Genomic DNA, 22,884 nt, shown 5'->3' with positions numbered 1-22,884 from the left:
GGTAAAGTACAAGGCCATTGGGACTTTGGAAAAGTACAAAGCCAGATTGGTTGCACAAGGATTTTCATAGGTTGAAGGGTTTGATTTTCAAGAATCTTTCACTGTGACCACGAGAATGACCACTACTCGCACAGTACTATCGGTGGCTGCTCATAAAAAGTGGTCAATTTATCAAATGGATGTTAAATCAGCATTCTTGAATGGTGACCTCAAGGAGGAGGTGTACATGGCTCAGCCACCTAGGTTGGAGGCCCCCCCATTCTAAGAACAAGGTATGTAAGCTGAAGAAGGCTCTGTATGGGCTAAAACAGGCCCCAAGAGCATGGTACCAATGGATAGATAAATTCTTTCATAAATTAAAATTTAAAAGATGTGCCTCAGATGCTAACTTGTATGTGTACAGACAAGGTGGAAAAACTGCTATTATTGTTCTATATGTGGATGATCTCCTTATTACAGGTGACTATGAAGACATGATCTAGTAGACTAGAAAGGCGTTGAGCACAGAGTAAAATATGCAAGGGAGATCTTGAAGGTGTTTGGTATGTCTGAGTGCACCCTATGGAGGTAAATGCGAGGTTGTCTATGGAGGATGCCTCACCAGTAGCAGACATCGGGAGGTACAGGAAGTTGGTCGACAGTCTCATCTATCTATGCAACACTAGACCGGACATTAGTTTTGCTATTGGCATTTTGAGCACGTTCTCCAATAAGCCCTGGGAGAATCATTGGAATGCAGGGATGCGGGTGCTCAGGTATGTGAAGGGCACTCTTGATTATGGCATCACCTATAGTACGGGCACTTCCTTGGCTAGTCATTGTGACTCAGATTGGGCTGGAGATGTTGATTCCAAGAAATCAGTTTTTGGATATTTTTTCTCTTTAGGTTCAGGTATCTTCTCTTGGATCAGTAAGAAACAACCAACAGTGGCATTGTCTTCTACCAAGGCTAAGTACAAGGCAACATGTTTCGCTGCATGTGAAGCAGTGTGGCTAAGGAGGATCTTATGGTAGATGGGAGTGCCAGAGGATGAGGCAACTGTGCTGCGGTGCGACAATCAAAGTTGCATGGCCATTGCTAAAAATCCAGTGTTTCATGCACACACAAAACATATAGAGATTCAGTATCACTATGTGCATGATTTGATCAAGGACGGGCTAGTGGAATTGGTCTACTGTCCACCAACAGAGAAAAATGGAGCAGATATCTTCACCAAGGCACTCAGGAAGGATCAGCTTCATGGTCATCTTCAGAGACTCGGCATTGGGCCGAGAAGGTAATTCACCTACGGGTGGACATTGAGGGGGGGTGTTAGATATGCTCAATGCCCCACCCTCCTAGTAACCACCAGTGGTCCAAGGTGCTCAAGTTGTAAGGCCCCATATGAGGAGAAGCCATGTGTGAGCCCGGGACACTGGAGGATCGTGACTTGCATGTCAGATGAGGTCTATCAATGAGAGTGTTGATGGTAGAAAGGTGATTGTGTGGGAGCCCCTTATTCTTACTAGGGCATGGGGGCTAGCTCATAATCTTCACACATACTCTTGAGCAACACTACCATTGCATCATCTGCAGTGATTGGAGAGTTGATAGAAGCAAGTTGAGTCATGAGACTCCGCATGTAATTGACATGGGTAGCCAAAGGAGTGCCACTGACCATCTTCAATTCAAAGAAAGCAATCTTAAGTGACAATTTTGAGATGTGAGAGCTAGCACCAAAAATAATGTCAAGCTTTTGCCAAGCTTCTGAAGGAGACTCTAAGTCAGAGATGTGATGGATATAGTCATCTTCTAAGGCAAGAGCAATGATGCCATAGGCTTTCTCCTCTCTAGCAGGATCTCTTACCCGGCGTGTCAGAGCTGAGGATTCTCCAGCATTGGAGGCTATTGAAGAAGAAGTTGAAGCTGGTTTGACAAGCCCCCAGAGGTTTTCCCTCATTAATGCAAACTTAACCTTCATCTACCATGTGTGAAAGCCCTTACCATTGAACTTATCCATATTCAAGATGGTAGCCATGAGAGGGTCTAACCTAGAATGGGCAGTTTCTACTCTCTTACAAGGCTAGAAAGAGTTAAAGATCTTCAAAATACAAGCATTTAGAGTAGCAAAATCCTTGCAACCAAAATCCATACTATAAATCAATGATGCTTTCACTTGCATGCTTCGTAGAGGTGACTAAGTGAAAGTATTCCAAGCAAATCCAGGTATAGCAACTTGAAAGAAAGTTGTAGCCATAGTTGTAATGATGCTTTTCAATACTTTAAAACCTCAGAAATGCTAAAGTAGCATCTAATGTAGCATCAAACTCATAACCTTGTCAAAACTATCCAAAACAGAGGCCTAAACTTGGAGGGCTTGTATCTCACTCTGAAAAGCAAAGAAAACAGGGCTTTTTCAAGCAAAAGAAAGCTCATATACTAGAGAAGATCCAGCACAGAGGTTGGGCGAAATGGCATGCTATTTTGCCCGAGGGAGTTACTGCAGGCTGAACTTATGTTTTGACATTTTCTCCTTCGTTACTAAACCAAATGGGCTACAAAGTGACTCAAAATATTTGTCTTGAGGTCGCCCATCTATCCTAGGAGGCTCGAGCAATGGTGTAGCAGGCAGTGAGTATTTTGCAATAGAAAAATGATGAAAAAATGTGCTATTTAGGGAATGGCGACCAGCAAAGATGTCTTTTCTTCAATTGCTTGCAGGTGGAAGTTTGCCCAAATGAGGGGTATCTCCAGCAGGAAGGGCTTGGAGAATGGCAGAGAACTAAGGGAGAACAAGCTTTAGAAAGATTTGGGAGAAAAGGGAAGAAATGGTGAAGATGAAGAAGAAGATTGGGAAGAAGAAGATGATGTGACACAAGTGGGATCAAGGAGGATCAAAGGGCTCTGATACCATGTTGGTGAACTGAAAGGAAAGCATGGAGTGAACACAAACTGAGAATTCCTGCTTATGGAATGAAGAAAGGTGAGGTCCTTAAGTAGGCACCTCTTACATGATCACTGACATCACTGATGACCTCTGAGCTCCACAATCATCTCCTCAATCTACTCCTAGATTCTCTCAATCATGCTATGAGGCTTCTACCACCACCTAATAGTGCTTATGGGCACCTAACTGTGCCTCTAGCACACACACATAGAAACCAAGGTGTGCTTGGGGCATACACCTTGAGATATCCCATCAATTTAGGGGCGGGAGCCTCGAGGCGATGGTATAGGAAATATTTCCTGAATATTCCATGGATGACTAGTCGGTTCCATCGACTAGGTTGACTGGTCGGCTCCACCGACTAGGTAGACTGGTCGACTCCACCAACTATGTTGATCCGACTGCTGACCTCATAGCTATAAAGAGGCTATCTCCCTAGTCCATTGTATCAGATCAGATCTTCCAACTAGTAGCTCCACCTAGTATTTGTCTAGATTGCCCTCTAAGCTCCACTATGGGAGCGCACGGGTGGATGGAGCTATCATTTGTAATACATCAGTATTGAAGGAAAAGTTTGTTCCTCTCTAGTTTGCTGTGACTAGTTTGATCAACATAGTCGGTGGAACCGACTAGTCAACCTAGTCGGTGAAGCCGACCAGTCAAGCTAGTCGGTGGGACCGACTAGTCACCCATGGAGTATTTAGGGAATATTCCCTATACCATCACCTTGGGGGCTCTCACTTTTGAACCCCCACCAGGGGGGTCGTTGGCCCGCTGCTCGGGACCCCCCAGTCGGTGGCCAGCTGGCCCCTAGGCCCCAACTAGAATAAGGGGCTCCCACACACTCACCTTTCTACCATCAACGATCTCATTGATAGACCTCATCTGACATGTGAGTCAAGATCCATCCACGTGTCTCAAGCTCACACATGGCTTCTCCTCATATGGGGGCCTTACAACTTGAACACCTTGGACCATTGGTGGTTACCAGGAGGGTGGGGCATGGAGCATATCTAACAGGGGGATGGGGATGGGAGGGGAGAGGGGAGGGGAGAGTTTGAATTCTAGGAAAGAAAAGGGAGAGGAAAAAGTGTGAATTCTAGGAAGGGAGAGGAAAAGAGAGGGAAATTCAAAATTTTTAGGGTTTGTTGGCTTATATATTGACCTCCCATAACCCAAAGGAGACTTTTCTCCTTTCCCTCCTTCTTCCCTCTCCTCTCCCTCCCTTCACTTTCCCCTTCCTCTCTCATCTCCCCTCCCCTCCCCTCTCCCTCTCTCTTCCTACTTCTTCATCTCCCCTCTTCTTCTCTCCTTACTCTTCTCCCTCTCCCCTCTCCCGCTCTCTTCCTTCTTCTTCTTCTTCTTCTCTTTCCCTTCCTTTTCCTCTTTTTTCTCCCCCTTTCCTTCGAAAATATAAAATTGCATGGCTGCAGCTACATGATTAGATAGAGTAGGAGGGAAGATGGCTGTGGGTTGTGGCTGCGTTCCCCCCTCCTCTCCCCCTTCACTCCCCCCCACCCCTCCCTTATCTCTCTCTCTCCCCCTCCACCCCTCCCCTCTCCTTCTCTTCCCTCTCGTGTGGCCTCGGCCATGCCCCCCGCCTTCCCCCTTCTCTCGACCCCCCCTCTCCCCCTCCCCCTCCCCCTTCCCCCCCTCCCCTCTTTCTTCCTCACCTCCCCCTTACCCCCTCCTCCCACCCCCCTTCCTACCCTCCTCTCCCCTTCCCCCTTCCTCACCCTCCTATTCCCTTCTCTTCCCTGTTCCTCCACTTCCCCGTCTCCTCCCCTTTCTTTCCCTCTTCCTGCTCTTCTCCCTTCCCTCCCCTTCTTTTCCCCCTTCCTTTCCCTTTGTCTCTCTCTCCCTCTCCCCTTTCTTCCCTCCCACTTCCTATTCCTTTCCCTCCCTTTCTCTCTCCTTTCCCCTCCCTCCCCTATGTCAATAGCCGCAGTGTGAATCCACATTGACACAGATGAAGTAAAAGCCCCGCAAGCATGTCCGTGCCACAAGGGAAAGTGTAGCATACCCATCCTACCGTATGTTCCAATGGCCTTCCATGGATATGCCACGTGGGCAACTGGCACACAACCGTCTTGTCATATGTATCAATGGCCTTCCATCAATCAACCAAATGCATGTTCATGCCGTGCATGCATGTGCAACGTCTTCTGATGCCATATTTTCCAAATTTTAGAGTTTTGAAACTCTCAAAAGGTGTTTATCAATATTTTTATGATGTATTCAAGATTTTAGAGGACTCTTATTGTAAATTAATGTCATGCATGGGTCACACATACACACACACACGTGTATATATATGTGTGTATTTAACTTTTTTTTATTAATTTAAATTGTAAATAAGTTAAGAAATTGTTAGATCTTAGTCTCTATAATAAATCTTACAATTTCCATTTTTTGTGCTTCCAAAAACTTACAAAATTATATTACTTTCTTGTTTTAATTTGTTTTTGTAAGAGTGGATTTTTCTTAAAAAATAAATCTTAAAGTACTCCAAAATATGTACAAATTATTTTGGAGAGTGCACTTTCAAAAGTACTTACAAAAACGATTTTGAACATTGTATAGTCTGGAATTAATGAAATGTGTGTTAATTATTGATTTTTTGAAGCAATAGATCTTTCCCTATTCCATATGGCTTTCTCTTTATGTGGTGTAAATTGTCCATGATGACTAGAAACTCAACTAGCCCTCTCTTGGATGAAAGTATATATTTGGGCAATGCACCGACCTATTTTTTCTCTCTCCTCCCTCTCTAAGTGCTTCTAGACAACAAACTCCTCTTTTCATCTTGCCTGAGTGGAGCACATTTTCTCTTCCTCTTCTCTGGGTTCGCTTCATTCTCCATGATCCAATCTTTATTGCTGCTTATGGAAAGCTCCATGAAAGGTCTGATTTTAAATTGATCCGTCTGTTCACAAAAAGGATGAGAAATAATGAAAATGAAGTATAGAGCTAAGCGGAGATGGAAGGAAAAATGAGAGAAAGTGTGCGAGTAAGGCATGGATATGATAATGGAAATTAAAATGCTCTATTGGATAGTGCTAAAGAAGGAATGAGAGAGGAAGTTCTTTAAAAATGACTTGAGTGTCAAATAATGATATATTACACAGTGTGAAGTGAAAGAATTGAAATAAAATATTACGTGATAGATTTGGAATAGTGATTGGGGGCAAGGATTGATGTAATTATTAATTTCAAATTATTTGACATAATACTTATACCATATAATTATTATACTCCCATGTAATAATTATATAATTATTATTTATAACTATTATATATATAGATAACCGGATGCCAAAGCTGTAAACAGCAAAGTTGTAGCTGGTAGAAAGATCTACAACTTATCAGTTGACTTCAAGAGCCAAATCCTTGTGGATTCTCAGATATTCTCACCTGAAAAACAGCTTCCTGCACATTGGTCACAAATAGACAGTAGACTACTGCAACTTTTTATGGTTTTGCAGAGGCTGTAACTCCTGCAGCTTATACCGGATCAACTTGCTCCCAAAAGCAAAGTTGTAGTATGTTCAGTGAACTACAACCTTCCAGTTCGGCATAAAGTGCAATTCCATACTAGGAAAGAGATATTCAGTCCTGAAAATGATTGTTCTGTCATTTAAAAAAAAAAAACAGCAGCAACTATTCAATGACCTATCAGTCAAGAATATCAATCATTTTCTCGTGGGCTTCAAAGCATCGATGCCAAGGTTTCCACTGACAGTAGCAGTGACCTCTATTGTGACTCAAGGAAAAGGACACGACAAAGTAGTAGACACAGAGTTGCTTAATAATATCAACCTCTATTACGTGATTAATAGTGATGTGATGAAAAGATGGGTGACAAGATACGAGGATGCAAAGGCAAGAAGACAAGAAGAAAGGGCCCTCTTTCGTACACACCACGGATCTCATGTGCCATACCCTCAGTATCTAAGAGCACTTCCAAAGGATATTCATGTGGATTGGGTACTTGACGAAATGGAGAAAGCAGAGATAGACGAGGGGATGCATATCACAATGGAAGAATGGAAGTATGCTAGGGGATGCATGAGCAAGGTCGGTATATAGAATGTTATGCATAAGTTAGGAGCTTTCAATAATTTATATTGCTCATTTAATTGATTTTGTCTTGGTGTAGTGCACTATGTTCAATGCTATATGGTGTGAGGGCAAGCATTTTTGAACACAACGAATTGATGATAAGAGAAACACACAAGATTGCGGTGTCATTGCTAGCTTTGAGGGAGCCAATGGAGCCATGGATGATTATTGTGGCATAATCCAAAATATTATTAAGCTTGACTTTCGACGCTTCTTTGTGTATGTTTTGGATGTAAAGTGGTTTAAGGACGTGTTGGAAACAGACCCTAATGCAACAATCAAACACCATGCAAGTGGCTTTGTAACTATTGACTCCACAAAGTTTTGGCAAAGTAAGAAGGACACACTAGTACTACCACAACAATGTGAACAGGTACTGTAAACACATACAAAAATACTCACTTTTAAATATTTGATACCTTCGATGCAAGGAAAATAACATGATTGTATTTATGTTTGAATTAGGTTGTCTATCAACCAATGGTGGTTAATAATAGATGGTGGCATGTCATACCTATTATGCCACGTTCCAAAGTGATGTATAGTACATTTACTAATATGGAGCGTATGGAGGATGATCATGGCCATGGAGGTGATGATGACTATGATACAAGAGAGGAGGAGAATTATGAGATAGGAGATATAGATATCAATGAGGCCATTACCCGTGAGAACGAGCCTACCATTGGTGATGCTGATTTCGATAAGCACATGAGTAGCACAAGTAGTAGTGGGTTGAATGTATTTGTAGATCTAAACACTTGTTTGGATTTTGAGGTAGATAGTTTGGCAAGGGTTGATCTCATTGAGGATGAGATTGAACCATAGCCCATCATTGATATTGGCAAAACTATTTTACATATTGTCTCATTCTCCTCACCTCACTTAATTTTTGTATATGTGGGTTTGCAAAAAAGCATTGATGTTTTTGTTAAAATTATGTGCTTTGGTAATCATGGGCAATGTTTGGAAAGCAGTGATGTACACCAAGATCTCACTTTCTGTATTCTCTATTTTGCATCTAAATACACGTCTAATTCTCAGTGTAGATGCACTAATAGACATGCTAATACACATGCAAATAGACACGCTGTTAGATGCAATGTTAGACGGGCCCATATTTTCTTCGTGTAGATGCGCTAATAGATGCATCAATACACGCGCAAACAGACACACAGTTAGATGCGCTGTTCGATGCACCTGTAATTTCTCTATTCAAGCAATGCCTATAGACGTGCCCGCTATTTCGCACATCTATCAAGTGCATCTATAGTTGCTTTGTGTTGTTGTGTCATTAGCTTATACAAAAGCTTGTAGATGGATTTAAATAAAATTAAAATGATTACATACCTTTAGATCACAACTTCGTGCAAATTTCCCCTCCTTGTCTGTCACAATCTCCCCTCTTGGACTAGCATCTTTAAGAGCATCTTCTAGCCTAACAAAGTTGCATTTAGCTCCTATTTAGCTACAATTTCTAATAACTCCGGGGGATACTTCCTACCTCTATTGGCCCTTTGCCAAGCTTTTTTATTTTTCTCTCTTTTAGCTCTTTCTTCTTCATATCGTTTGAGCCTTTCTCCATTTTTCCACAATTGTAAAGAAAAAAGGTGTTCCATTTTTGTTGCATAATCTCCAAAATTGTTTGAGTCATTTATCCATTTCTCCACACTTGTAAAGACAAAAGGTTGGAAGCAACCATATTCTTTATTGTGTTACTGATATGTTGCATAATCTCCTTATTTTTCCTTTGCACACAAGATTCATTGATAAAGATTTGCCAACTAGTTTCTTTTTCAGACTCTGATGTGCTTGAAGACATTTACAAAGGTTACACATAATCACTAAAACTCCATAATCCATACTTGAGAACAAAACATGCCAAAAAATGAACCCATGTTTTTCAATCATTGACCACACTCTTTTTCATCGAAATTTATGTCAAAAACCAATATTTGAGAAACACAACGAGCATCCAAACATCCAAAAGTACCGAAACAATTGAGTATCCCAGAAGTACTGAACAATTAGGCTGTCTAAAGTACCAAACAATCAAAAATACGAACAATTGGGCATCCCAGAAGTACCGAACAACTGGGCAACCAAAAGTATCGAACAACCAGCCATGCACATATGACAAGAGGCAAGCTTGTGTGGATTAGACACAACTTACATAATCATAGCAGGAATGAAATAACAACCTCTCTGCATCGAAAGTACTGAACAATCGAGAAGACAACCATCCGAGATTACAAAGAACATCTAGAAGAAACCAAGAAAAAAGGCATCCAACAACAGTGATCATGTCCAAACAAGTACTAAACAGTAATGCATATGTGCCACGTCCAAACGAGTACTTAATAAATAATCCATATGTGTCATGTTCAAATGAGTACTCAAGAAGTAATCCATATGTGTTCATCTGAAAGACGTTGAACCTTGCCACATGCAAATGAGTACGCAATATGACCATGTCAAAATGAGTACTCAGTAAGTAATCCATATGTGTCCATCATGAAAGCTAGATAAATATATGTCACATCCAAATGAGGACTCAGTAATAATCCATGTACCACATCCAAATGAGTAAATATGTGTCACATCCAAACGAGGAGTCAGTAATAATCCATGTACCACGTCCATACGAGTACTCAAGTAGTTAGCCATATGCCATGTCCAAATAAGTTCTCAAGCAATTAGCCATATGTGTTCATAAATAGTATCACGTAAAAAAAAAGCATTGAACCTTGCCACGTTCAAACAAGTATGCAATAAGTAATTCATAGATGCCATGGCCAAACCAGTACTCATTAAGTCAGCCATAGGTGTTCATCATGAAAGACATATAAGTATACCTCATTACATAAAGGGCGAAATAAAAGTATTCCTTGCTTGAACTAATAAGTAAATACATACCATAAGTCATCAATAACTTAATCAACAAAGAAGGAAGAAATCATTGGTCTAGCAAGACCTTGCATGCACTCGTAAATATAGATGACTATGAAAAACAAAGTAGATATACTCATCCTATAGGTATTGAATGTGCATTTAATCCATTGGATTGTATCTAGACATCTATACAAACCTGCATGTGCTCGAAGAAACAACTGAGTGTGATGAAAGAGAATATATGAGCTCACCTTGGAAATAAACGAGTGTCTTGAATACATGTGAAAGAGAAATAGATGAGCTCACCTTGGAAATAAACAACAAGAAAACATGTGAGAAGCACATTTGCATATGTAAAGTAATGTATCCAAGGAGTAATAATATCAAAGCTAAATAGAAAAGAAACATTGAAAGAATGTTAACAATGTAAAACATTCGGCAATTCCTTTTCTTTCATAGGATGGACCAACTTATGAAAGTGAAGCTAGTGTTGAATACATGATGAGCAAGTCAAGCAAGATGTTAGCTTATAATAGAGAAATAAACATTAGATTGACATTTTCTTTTGCATATCAAGCATACCTACATGATATTTAGCCTACTCTAGATCAAATACAATGGATGGTCTATAGGCATGCTTAATTAACAAAGATGAAAGAGAACTTGCTTTCAAAATCATAAGATAATCGAAAGTAACTCTCACCTTCAAAATAACATAAAACATTTAGGAAATGAAAAGTAAATGGTAAGATAATCAAAGAAAATCTAGCCTTCAAAACAATACAAATTTGGAAGCTTCTTTGAATCAATCAGCTCATGTTGAATGTAAAGCTTAATACAGAATATTTGGCAAGTCTCTTCAATCGAGATTTATGGAAACTTGAAGCTATAGCTAAACTTGCTAGCAAAACATAATAATACACGTATTATCATTGTGAATAAAGCACCAAGCATATGAATGTAGTGGAATACAAATAACATAACCATTCAAGTAAAATATCAAGAACAAGGCATTGTACTGAACTACGATGATATCATGGTTCCCAATCATGTACATCATTAAAGAAAGTTGGTTTATCTTTATACCAACAAGCAAAGAAAAGCTCCAACACATAGATGTATGTAATAGTGATTGCTGAAAAACAATCACATTTTGTGAGGCACCCGAGTATAGATATTAACAGAGCTCTTTAGTTAAAGGACGCTCTATGAATGTTGAGTAGCAAAGCACTTACACAAAGACTCAGCAAGCGATGAACTAAATAAGAAACTGGTCAGTAAAGGATGCACTAAATAAAAACTAGCTAATATATGTGAAGCATCATTAGCTTTTACTTTGCAAAAGCAACATGAAACCATAAGTGATGAAGCACTAAACTCTTGTTTTCACTGATGACCTAATAGAAATAAAAAATTTCTTTCATATGATAGATAACCTTTTGTCCAAGTGATTTTCTCAATCAACTTTCTGGTTTGTTAAATGTATATAATTATCACTGTAAAAGCATGTAGATTGGGCTACCTTACTCTTAACAACAAGATTAAGACTTTACTTGGCATCGATTAGATAAGATCTTGATCCGTACACTACTACACACGGATCCTATTACGACATTTACGTACCGACGCTTAGCGCTCGCTTAGCGTTAATTGTCGACCGCCGGTATGAAAAGCGGGTTCCGTAAATCGTCGCTATAATATAGCGACTATTGCTGAAAGTCGCTATATAGCGACTTTTAAAAGTCGCTATATAGCAACACTGATACAAAATATTATAGCGATGTTTTTACAGAGAGGTTTTTTTTTTTTAATAGGCCTTAAAAGTTAGTTTTTTCCAATGACAAATTTTTTTAAATTTTCATACATGTTTGAGCTCATAGAGAATAAAAAAATGAGAGCATGTACATCACGCCTTTGAAGCTCATATATTCATGTCCAAGTTTGAGATGAGAAAAATCAAATAAGAGCATTTACATCAATTGTTTCATCTTGAGCCAAGTCTAAGGCACCAAGCAAGTCTATCTCCAACTCTATACCGAGTTGATCTCCTATATCATCATCGTACTCTAGCATCGTACGTTCACCTAAAAGTATTTGATCATCTTCTTCAATAAAGCTTAAGTGTGGTGATTGATCTTGATGATTGTTGTCTTCTTCGTCAATATCATGATCTCCATCCTCCTCCCGTGTGATGTCATTATGCGCATCTTCCTCTTGGCTCATATGGTGATCTACATCTTCTTCGCTAGATTCATCAATTGGATCCGGCATTTGTAGTGGCATCTCCATATCCACATCTCGATCTTCAAAAATTTGCTTACTTCATGGTGCAACTTGGATCACGTACCACCATCTTGGATCAGAACGATCCGGATGAAAAACCACCTATATTGAAGATCGGTGCCAAATGTCGTCAATTATATATATATCAATGGACTTTAAAAACGAAAGCTTCGACTAATTAAATCATTAGTATGCACCTGCTCATAGTGCTCGGGAAGAACAAAAGTATCACTTTCATCGGTCCAATGTTTGGTGGAGTCTATTGCAAAGAGACCGCTACTATCTTTTCTCACTGTCGCATGGGGACCATTGTAAGTAGTTCTAAACCATTTTACATCAAGAATGAAAATAGTAAATCGTCTGAAATCAATTTCATAGATGTTGCGTATGGTTCCACAATAATCCAACTGTGAGGAGAGAAGATTGGTATCCGAAGCACTTGCTCGGCTATCTTGTGTGAAGTTAGCCATGACTCCACAATCATACGTGACTCTCTTTGAATCGATGCGTTCCACGTGAAAATGTCATCCATATGACCATAATGCACTGTACTTTTTGTACTGTAAAAGAGCATCATTAAAACAATGAAGATGCACCTATTTTATAGCATATATTGCCACAAATAATTACTTAATTACGTCAAGAGATAAGAAACTTACATGCACCATACATCCAGATGATAACTCTCACTCGCGCTCATTTATTGTCTCTCCATCACGTTCGGCTTTACGTAGAGCCAGTTGTAGCCAATCAAGTGACATGTGAGTAGGGAGAAGAGCCAAATCTCGTGGATATGGTTGTGATCGCCTGTACATTACTCTGAATCTCGTCCTTGCATTTATTTTTTCTGCTTTGGCCACTTCATATCTCTCAATCCACTTCTGCATCTCAGGGCTATTGAGGATACAAAACTTATTGAATTTCTTCATTTGCTCTTCGCTCATCTTTCTTTCAATCCCTTTTCCTTGGGGAACCTCGCCAATGATGCGATCATCATCCTTGTTGTGCCAAGCTTGCGGCATATCAGGATCCGTGGATGCAAGAAACTCTATGATATATACTAATGACTCTTGCACAAGCCATCCCTCTGCCATGCTTGCTTCCGGTCTTGCTCTTTGTCTTACAAACCCCTTTAAAGTTTTCATAAACCGCTCGAGAAAAAACATCCATCGATTATGAACGGTACCTGCTATAGCCACCTCATCAACTATGTGCACAAGCAAGTGGACTTGAGTTGTCATAATGCTCGAGGGAAAGTGCTTCTTAAGCAAGCATACGGCTTCGATGGATTCCACCCTAGCCTTCTCGATGCTCGATATAGAGATCTCTTTTTGAGATATCCACCTATTTCACATGTCCATGCATATGTAAGATATTTGAGATATCCACCTATTTCACATGTCCATTAAGAAAATATATAATGCGATTTGATAGTAAGCATATCTCACAATACCACACATCTTGAATATAGCATTTCTAACATTTTCTTGTAAGCACCCTTTTATTGTAATTGGGAGGATGAACTATCAAAGCAACAATGAAGTCATGTCAACAATATAACATAATAATAATTACGCTAACGCATCACTATTATCGGTACACTAATTCTACTTAGAATACGTGTAAGACCTTGTGCCAATCATGGGACTTGAGGCCACTAAGCTTATTGTCCTTTGAAAATGCTCCTTTCAAGCAACGCATGAACCCTGTGGGTGTTTGAAAAGAGGCAATGTCTGCCTTGACCGCTGCCTCCTCTCTCGTAGAGAGGATCCACGTTGCTTTTGGGAGGACAACTTTTCCCGAAGCATGCACTTGGGGCCAGAAACGAGACATCCTATTCATAGCACACAAGTCTTCTCGCACTCCTCTCGAGTCCTTGGAACCAACCAAGTGTGCCCAAATAGTAGCCCCCACATTCTTGAAGATATGCATGGGATCCAAGAGATCATGATTGATTTGTAACGGACCCCAATAAGGAAGCTCGTGAAAGATCGATAGCCTCTTCATACTAGGAGGAGGTTCCTCTCCATTCGCCCTCCAAGCTTGAATCCAATCACTTGCCTTCAAATATGATGGTGGTGGATCAAGCTGACCTCCACGTGCGAGATGGTCGAGCGAAAGGTATCGAGCATGACCTTCATAAACATTTTTCCTCATATGTTTGGAGTAGCGTGCAAGCGATTTCAGAGCCGGTCCACAAACAAGACAAGCATGGTACCCACTTGTAACAAGTCCTGCACACGTGCATGAATGTGTTAGTACAAGACATGCGTGCAAAAGAGAGTAAAAAAAGCATAATCCCTCATTGTACATGTAAAGAGACAACCACGTACCTACGCACTCTCCATATCCTGGGTAGTCATGCATGGTCCACATCAAGATACCCCTGACCAAAATATCATTGGTATGTCTAGGAGCTCTGGAAATATCAAAGACCTGCACTCCTCTCCATAATATCTGTAACTCCTCTATCAAAGGTGCCATGTACACGTCCATGTTTTTTGCCTTGTACTTTCCTGGCACAAGTAGTGCAAGCATGAGATGTCCCTTTTTTATTGTTAGCCATGGTGGGATATTGTAATTCACCATGACTATGGGCCATGTCGACCAAGATGTCGAGCGTAACCCAAAAGGATTCACGCCGTCCATGGCTAGCCCAAGATGTAAGTTGCATGGCTCCCTCGCAAAGTCTGGCCACTGATTATCTATGTGCTTCCAAGCTGCACAATCTACGGGAATCCTCAATGTGTGATCAGTGGACCGATGAGATGCATGCCATGTCATCAACTCCACTATGGATTTGCATCGAAACATGTGTTGTATTCTTGCAATGATGGGAAAGTGTCTTAAGACCTTTACCGGTATCCGCTCACCCTGCAAGTCATCTCTATATCGTTGTTCCCCACACTTTGGACAACTAGCCAAATCTCCATGCTCACGACGAAAGAGAATACAATCATTATGGCAAGCATGGATGGTATCATAATCCATACCCACTGTTGTTAGCATCTTTTTCGCTTCATCTCTTGATGCGGGCATGGTATTTGGTGCAAGCAACATATTCTGGAGCAACCTATGACAAAGACACTATCCAAATGATGATTCTCAAAACAAACAATATCCAAATAATGAGTCAAATTAATGCAAGGGCTAACCTCATTAAGGCCAAGACACTTGTATCCGACCACCCATACTGTACTTGTAGATTCAAGATTGAGAGACAAGCACGTAGTTTAGACATCCTAGCACCCTCGTACAATTGTGTTGATTGCAACTCTTGCATTTTGACCTCAGACTCTGACATCATGTGTACGTGGGATGTAGTGCCCCTAAAAATGGAATCCATCATGTCGACCATACCCTCGTCGTCATCCGAGAGACTATAGTCTTGTTGAAAGTGAGAAGGTATATGTGTACCCTCGTCACCCTCCTCATCTTGTTTTAAGATTTTGTTTAAATATAAGATCTTCCTGGTATACAATAAGATTGCGAACTTAAATAGCTTTGACTTACCGATGATCCATCAACATGTGCAACACCAACGGGGGGTACTGGTTCCAGCTCCTCCCCATACATCCACAAGTGGCGCATGATAATACGACGTTGATGTCATACTTCTCGCTTGCAATGAGTGCAATGACAGTATAACCTCTCCGTAAGCCACTTCGTGCTCCCGGGCGTTGGCACATCATCGAAGGATCGAGCTTCCACTCATCCCTTCCATCTACACTTATAAAATCACAACATAAGCATGAAGAGGAGATATTGACAATTATAAAATAGCATGTTTGAGCTTCTCTTGAGGCCACATTAAAAAAGTGACAGTAAGCGTCGCTATATAGCGAGGCTCTGTTCTATCGCTATATAGCGACATTTTTAATTAAAAACATCGCTATATAGCGACGAATAAGCATCGCTATATAGCGACGCAGTGGGTTAAAACCCGAAACACTAAACACGTGGCGTTTTCTTCAAACTATTCTCTAATCTCTCAAGTAAGCAACCCAAAATCTCCTCCCACCTATTTTCGACGACCTCCCACCTATTCCAAGCAACCTCCCACTCTATTTTCCACTCCTCACCCTTCTTCCACCTCTTGTACTCCCTCTCTATCCTTTTCCCTCTTTGGTTTCTTGAAAGGAAGTTCTTCAAGAGGTGAGTTTGTTTCAACAATGTAGGTTGTTTGTTTGTTAGCTTTAGTTTTGTGAGTGTTTCTTCTCGTATTGCTAAACCTGTAAACTAGTTTTCATGCTTGTTTTGAAAGGATTGAAACAAAAAACGAGATTTCAAGAAAGAAAGAAAACTCACCTCTTTTTTCTGTATTTCTCTTCCTTCTCTTTCTCCTTGTCTCCTCAATCTCCTCCTTTCCTTGTCTCCTCAATCTCCTCCCTTCAAGAAGTTGCTTTTGTAATCTCCTCCTTCCACTAACATCTTATTTGAAAAAATGGGTTGTTTTCTCTCTTTTGTAGGGCCAGTCCACTACATCGAGCGGGACATACTTGTTCAGGTAAGTGCTTTCTCTTTTTTCCATTTATTATTTTTGTTATTTGCATTGGCCTGCAGCTAGCGCCTTAAGCGCTAGCTGCAGTGATGGGCGTAGGAACCCTCTCTTCCCCTCCCACTCTTTCCTTCTTCCCCCTTCTCTTATTCTCCTTTTTCCCCCTTCTCTTTTTTCCCTCTTCTCTTATTCTCTCTTTCCCCCTTCTCTCTTTCCCCCTCATCTCTTTTCCCTTTTCTCTTTCCTTTCCCTCTTATTCTCTATTTCCTTTCCCTCTTATTCTCTTATGCTTATGCTTCTCTCATTCCCCCTTCTCTCTTTCCCCCTTCTCTCTTTCCCCCTTCTCTCATTCGCATAAGCTCATGCTCATGCATGAGCATAAGCATGAGCTTATGATTATACTAATGCTTAAGCATAAGCATAAGCATAAGCATAAGCTCATGCTTATGCTCATGCATGAGCATGAGCTTATGCTTAAGTTTCCCCCTTCCACATAAGCTCCTTCTCTTTTTCCGCATGAGCATAAGCATGAGCTTATGCTTATGCTTATGCATAAGCATAAGCATAAGCTCATGCTTATGCTCATGCATGAGCATGAGCTTATGCATAAGTTTCCGCATAAGCTCATGCTTATGCGTGAGCTTATGCGGAAATAGACAATGAGAGAAGCTTATGCTTCTCTCATTCTCTATTTCCGCATAAGCTCCTTCTCTTTTTCCGCATGAGCATAAGCTCATGCTTATGCTCATGCATGAGCATGAGCTTATGCTTAAGTTTCCGCATAAGCTCATGCTTATGCATGAGCTTATGCGGAAATAGAGAATGAGAGAAGCTTATGCTCATTCTCTATTTTCGCATAAGCTCCTTCTCTTTTTCCGCATGAGCATAAGCATGAGCTTATGCTCATGCATGAGCATGAGCTTATGCTTAAGTTTCCGCATAAGCTCATGCTTATGCGTGAGCTTATGCGGAAATAGAGAATGAGAGAAGCTTATGCTCATTCTCTATTTCCGCATAAGCTCCTTCTCTTTTTCCGCATGAGCATAAGCATGAGCTTATGCTCATGCATGAGCATGAGCTTATGCTTAAGTTTCCGCATAAGCTCATGCTTATGCATGAGCTTATGCGAAAATAGAGAATGAGAGAAGCTTATGCTCATTCTCTATTTCCGCATAAGCTCCTTCTCTTTTTCCGCATGAGCATAAGCATGAGCTTATGCTTATGCTTATGCTTAAGCATAAGCATAAGCATAAGCTCATGCTTATGCCTGAGCTTATGCGGAAATAGAGAATGAGAGAAGCTTATGCTTCTCTCATTCTCTATTTCCGCATAAGCTCCTTCTCTTTTTCTGCATGAGCATAAGCATGAGCTTATGCTTAAGCATAAGCATAAGCATAAGCTCATGCTTATGGTCATGCATGAGCATGAGCTTATGCTTAAGTTTCCGCATAAGCTCATGCTTATGCGTCAGCTTATGCGGAAATAGAGAATGAGAGAAGCTTATGCTCATTCTCTATTTCCGCATAAGCTCGCTTATGCGTATGCTCATGCATGAGCATGAGCTTATGCTTAAGTTTCCGCATAAGCTCATGCTTATGCATGAGCTTATGTGGAAATAGAGAATGAGAGAAGCATAAGCTCATTCTCTATTTCCGCATAAGCTCCTTCTCTTTTTCTGCATGAGCATAAGCATGAGCTTATGCTCATGCATGAGCATGAGCATGAGCTTATGCTTAAGTTTCCGCATAAGCTCATGCTTATGCATGAGCTTATGTGGAAATAGAGAATGAGAGAAGCTTATGCTTCTCTCATTCTCTATTTCCGCATAAGCTCCTTCTCTTTTTCCGCATGAGCATAAGCATGAGCTTATGCTTATGCTTATGCTTAAGCATAAGCTCATGCTTATGCTCATGCATGAGCATGAGCTTATGCTTAAGTTTCCGCATAAGCTCATTCTTATGTGTGAGCTTATGCAGAAATAGAGAATGAGAGAAGCTTATGCTCATTCTCTATTTCCGCATAAGCTCCTTCTCTTTTTCTGCATGAGCATAAGCTCATGCTTATGCTCATGCATGAGCATGAGCTTATGCTTAAATTGCCGCATAAGCTCATGCTTATGCATGAGCTTATGCAGAAATAGAGAATGAGAGAAGCATAAGCTCATTCTCTATTTCCGCGGAAATAGAGAATGAGAGAAGCTTATGCTTCTCTCATTCTCTATTTTCGCATAAGCTCCTTCTCTTTTTCTGCATGAGCATAAGCTCATGCTTATGCTCATGCATGAGCATGAGCTTATGCTTAAGTTTCCGCATAAGCTCATGCTTATGTGTGAGCTTATGTGGAAATAGAGAATGAGAGAAGCTTATGCGGAAACTCATTCTCTATATCCGCATAAGCTCCTTCTCTTTTTCCGCATGAGCATGAGCATGAGCTTATGCATAAGTTTCCCCCTTCTCTCTTTCCCCCTTCTCTATTTCCCCCTTCTCTCATTCCCCCTTCTCTATTTCCCCCTTCTCTCATTCGTATAAGTTCATGCTCATGCGGAAATAGAGAATGAGAGAAGCATATGCTCATGCTTATGCTTCTCTCATTCTCTATTTCCGCATAAGCTCCTTCTGTTTTTCCACATGAGCATAAGCTTATGCTTATGTTCATGCATGAGCATGAGCTTATGCTTAAGTTTCCGCATAAGCTCATGCTTATGCATGAGCTTATGCGGAGATAGAGAATGAGAGAAGCTTATGCTTCTCTCATTCTCTATTTCCGCATAACCTCCTTCTCTTTTTCCGCATGAGCATAAGCATGAGCTTATGCTTATGCTTATGCCTATGCATAAGCATAAGCATAAGCTCATGCTTCTGCTCATGCGGAAAAAGAGAAGGAGCTTATGCGAAAATAGAGAATGAGAGAAGCATAAGCTTATGCGGAAACTCATTCTCTATTTCCGCATAAGCTCCTTCTCTATTTCCGATGCTTATGCTTAAGCATAAGCATAAGCATAAGCTCATGCATAAGCTCATGCTCTATGCATAAGCATAAGCATAAGCTCATGCTTATGCTCATGCGGAAAAAGAGAAGGAGCTTATGCGAAAATAGAGAATGAGAGAAGCATAAGCTTATGCGGAAACTCATTCTCTATTTCCGCATAAGCTCCTTCTCTATTTCCGATGCTTATGCTTAAGCATAAGCATAAGCATAAGCTCATGCATAAGCTCATGCATGAGCATGAGCTTATGCTTAAGTTTCCGCATAAGCTTATGCTTAAGTTTCCGCATAAGCTTATGCTTATGCATGAGCTTATGCGGAAATAGAGAATGAGAGAAGCATAAGCTCATTCTCTATTTTCGCATAAGCTCATTCTCTATTTCCCACTCTATTTCCCCCTTCTCTCCTTCTGTATTTCTGCATAAGCTCATGCTTATGCTTATGCGAAAATAGAGAAGGAGAGAAGCATAATAGAGAATGAGAGAAGCATAAGCATAAGCTTATGCTTCTCTCCTTCTCTATCTCCGCATAAGCTCATTCTCTATTTCCGCATAAGCTTATGCTTATGCTTCTCTCATTCCCCCTCATCTCTTTCCCCTTCTCTATTTCCCCCTTCTCTCATTCTCTATTTCCTCATTCTCATTCTTTTCTTCCCTTTCCATCTTCTTTCCCTGTTTCCTTTCCCTCTTCTTTCCTTTCCCTCTTCTTTCTTCTTGCCTATGCCTATGCCTATGCCTATGCTTATGTTTGTTTTTTTGTTTTTTGTTTTTGTGTTTGTGTCTATGTTAGACATGGGATCACGTCGCTCATCCGACGAGTATGGACAGCCTCGCAGGAGGAGAGCTCACGATCTATATGCTCCAGAGAACTTTGATTCCTCTCAGGCGACTACCCCGAGGACTACCCCTGGTCCGACTCCTCTCAAACCTAGCACTACGACTACCCTTGGTCCGACTCCTCTTCCACGTAGCACTGCCACTACCCCTCGGGGAACTCCTTTGCTAGCTGTGCATGGCTTTGTCGGGAGTCCGACGAGTTTGTAGCGTAGATGAGCGATGAGGAGGTAGTGAGATTCTTCTCTCTGCTCTCTCAGAGGACCTCAGCAATTCCTTCCCCTACACCGATGGGTGGACGTACTGCCCAGCCATCCCCTCGCGCCCCTTCGACCACGGGATCATCACCTGCGCATGCCTCTCGCAAGGGAAGGAAGAGTAGGATGGGTGGCTCATGTTGTGCTGACTCGGGAGATGTAGACGAGTCAGCACACTCATGCTCCTTTAGGTCTCCACTTGGTCCAGAGACACAGTATCAGTCAGGTCCCTTTCCCTCTCCTACTCCCACTGCTACTCCTTGCTCCGGAAGCGCTCGCGCAACTTCCACTCCTTCAGACTCTGCTACCGTCAGTCCCCCTTACTCATTAAGGGATCTCTCCTATCAAATCACATCTGCTGGAGAGATAATAGAAGATAAAAAGGGCAAAGCAGTGATGGCCGCCATGAGGAGGTTGATGAGTCATCACTTCAAGAGCAGCATAAATACCGATTGGCAGTATCAAGATGCCCAAAAGAAGCAGGCGGTGATCGATGAGTTAAAACAAAGATACCCTAATCCGCCAAAGGTGGAGTTTAATGATGATTATATGCGAGAGCACATGGGTTTGGTCCTGAAGCATCGTAGATCAACCTTGCGTACTTCCATTACAAAGGGGTTGGCTAAACCCAGCTGGGTAGACAAAGCTGATTGGAAGTACTTCAAGAAGCAACATAGGGACCATCCCGAAATGTTCGAGGGTCAGAGGAGGGCTGTGAAGAGATGGCTGGATGTCGTAGGTACTTCGCACTTTGGTGCAGGCAGACAGTATGCGTTCGAGGCAACCATGGTAAGTCTACTTTTTCCCATTTAATGTATTGTTCTATTTGTTTTACTTACATATTACATGCACTTTAGCTAACTCTAACTCTCGTAAATTGGATCCACAGCAAGCTGCGATGGGTCGTCTTCCTAGAGATGTAGAGACGCGACACGCATTTCGGATAGGAACAAAGCCGTGGTTCATTGAGCAAGAGGCAATGGGAGCGACGGTCGATTGGGCTGAGGTGGCTGCTCGCACGGTATAAGTTTACTCCTACTTGTAATCTCACTTTTTTATTTAAGTTCCAATCTAATTTTTGAATTATATGGTTCACTCTTAGGGTTAAAGCTCAAGCGTCCCATCATCAGAGGCGAGCGATCAACAGGGCTAAGGATTGGACGCAGGTGGCGAGGACGAGGGAGAAGACACAGGTGTCGAGGACCAAGGAACAAGCCAACAAGACAAAGATGATTCGGATTCGGATGAGTAGTGGTAGTAGCATTTTGTATATCCGCTCATTTGAGCAATTTTGTATCGCCCTTTCGATAGGGTAATTTTGTTACAAACACTGTTGTATATGTCCGACATGTATATGCATTTGTTACTCATCATTTCACAATAACAATTTTGTATCACCCTGCAAGCAAGGGAAATTTTGTTATAAAAAACTTTCTTTTGTAATTACAAAAAAAAAAAAAGGATTAGTGGGGCTAAACAAGGCCAAAAGGAAGCCCTGTTTAGCCCCACTAACCCTTTTTTTTACTTCTGTTAATCATCTCTATATAGCGACGTTTACCAATGTTGCTATATAGGGACGATTAACAGTGTCACTATATAGCGACGTTTGCCAGTGTCGCTATATAGCGACGCTCCTTTTCCGACACTTTTAGTGACACTTATAGCGACGTTTGCGCCCGTGAAAAAAAAAAATTTAATGTAAAAAGTGTCGGTATTTCCATCGGAAAGTGGCCTATGCCTTGTAGTGCTAAAGATTAACTATGCTTACAACAATGACCTTGTGCTCTTGGTTTTTATGGATATGACCGATGGGTGGTGGGTCTCCTCTTCATCTAAATTTTATGGAGTCCTATAGCTAAAGAAGTTTGCTTTTTTTTCAGTGAAAAGATATCCCTGTTCAAAAACAGGGACAACGTGTTATTTTGCCCAAAGTGGCTGTGAGGTATTGTTATAGGGATTTCTCTTGCACAACAGTGAATTGGAAACTCATAGTAAATTCCAGAAAGTGATTTGGATCTCACTTCAGTCCAAGGGCATTATTGGCATTTTGGCAAATCACTTTGGCACATTTGGCAAGTGGTGAATGC

Source organism: Dipteris shenzhenensis, chromosome 25 (genome assembly GCF_047967505.1).
Source record: "Dipteris shenzhenensis isolate YYH24624 ecotype China chromosome 25, Dip_SZ_1.0, whole genome shotgun sequence".
Lineage (NCBI taxonomy): Eukaryota > Viridiplantae > Streptophyta > Polypodiopsida > Gleicheniales > Dipteridaceae > Dipteris > Dipteris shenzhenensis.
This window is presented reverse-complemented; position numbering follows the sequence as displayed.